Below are 1,384 nucleotides of genomic sequence, written 5' to 3'. Positions count from 1 at the left end.
AGTATGGCTGCAGAGCAGAGAGGCGGGCAGGTCCTTTAGTAAGGGGCACCCACCCACCGCGGTTTGTGTTTGTGGTTCGGGTTTGGACAGCCCGCCTACCACATGTAGGGTGCTCTCTAGATAACACCACATGGAGGGCGCCCTCGCCCAGTCCACACTTGGTGGGAGATAGCTCATGGTTCCCTAGCACAGCCCCCTTGAACCCTCCAGCCACTCAAGTTGGCCACCACCTAATTTGGTGTGTATAACTGTACTGGGGACCTGGGGTCACTGCTGTAACAAATTGGCAGTTTTCCACCTGCCGCCTATGAAGATAGATAGGGCCCAGGTGGTTAAAAACTTGGCAGTAGAGCCAGGGCAGCTGGACAAACAGCTCCCCGCAAGATTATTCACCTGAGAGTTATAATTATATTTTTTTTTATTAAAAAGTAGTGAGTGAATAGCACTGAGATTTTTTTTAAAAAAGGAAAAGTGAATAAGTAGCACTGAGACAAGTCACGTGATGTGACTCCAGCTTAACTCTGAACCAACAAAACTATCTGCAGACAGGTCAGACAGGTCAGACAGGTTGCCCACTACAAAAAGTTACAGGCTGTCCTGAGTCAGGGAGCCAAAAGAATAGGCCTCCATTTTGGTACAGATACAAATTTATAGTAAAAAGTAAGTTAGCAATCAAAGCAATAGATAGGCCAAGATCCCTCAGGCACCTAGATCTAGTGCCCAATATAGTCACCTAGATAAATCTGGTGGAGGAATACCCTTCCCCCCCTCCCCCCCAAAAGCCTTTCTTCCGCAAGACCCTTGTAGGTTCTGGTCTTCAGGAGTGAAGAACAAGAGAGGACACTAGAAAAAGAATGTTCCCTCAGACATGGGGACCCCATCAATTGATCTGGCTGTGGTCAACAGCGGGTTACAGAAGGTAAGGGACACCCAAAGGCCCATGCCAGATCCCGTTGATAGATCTTGTGTAAGAACATGAGATCCCACTAATTTTGACCAAGGCACATGAGATTAAACAGGGAGGCTAGAGAGACTACAAGATAAGTCATTAAAAGATTTAGTGTAAGTTACTAAGAAAGTCTAGAAGAAGAGGGGTGGAGAAGGTTTAGTGTAAGTTTAGACAAAAGAAGTGGAGAAGATAAAAGGTTTAGTGTAAGATAAAAGGTTTAGTGTAAGTTGCTGAGACTAGAGAGAGGTGAGGAAAAAGAAAGGTGACAGGAAAAGAATGTACAGAAAGCAGAGAAGAGGGACTCCAATCAAAGGGAGATAAGAAACTCCTTGAAAAAGACCAGTGTGCACATTGCAAGTAAAGGAGCCAGCTTCTGGGTCGAAGGGGGCCCCAACAAATAGAAGCCAGGGCAGGAAATCCCAGGCCTTGAAAAAC

Source organism: Arvicanthis niloticus, chromosome 4, assembly GCF_011762505.2.
Source record: "Arvicanthis niloticus isolate mArvNil1 chromosome 4, mArvNil1.pat.X, whole genome shotgun sequence".
NCBI lineage: Eukaryota > Metazoa > Chordata > Mammalia > Rodentia > Muridae > Arvicanthis > Arvicanthis niloticus.
Note: the sequence above shows the minus strand (reverse complement) of the source record.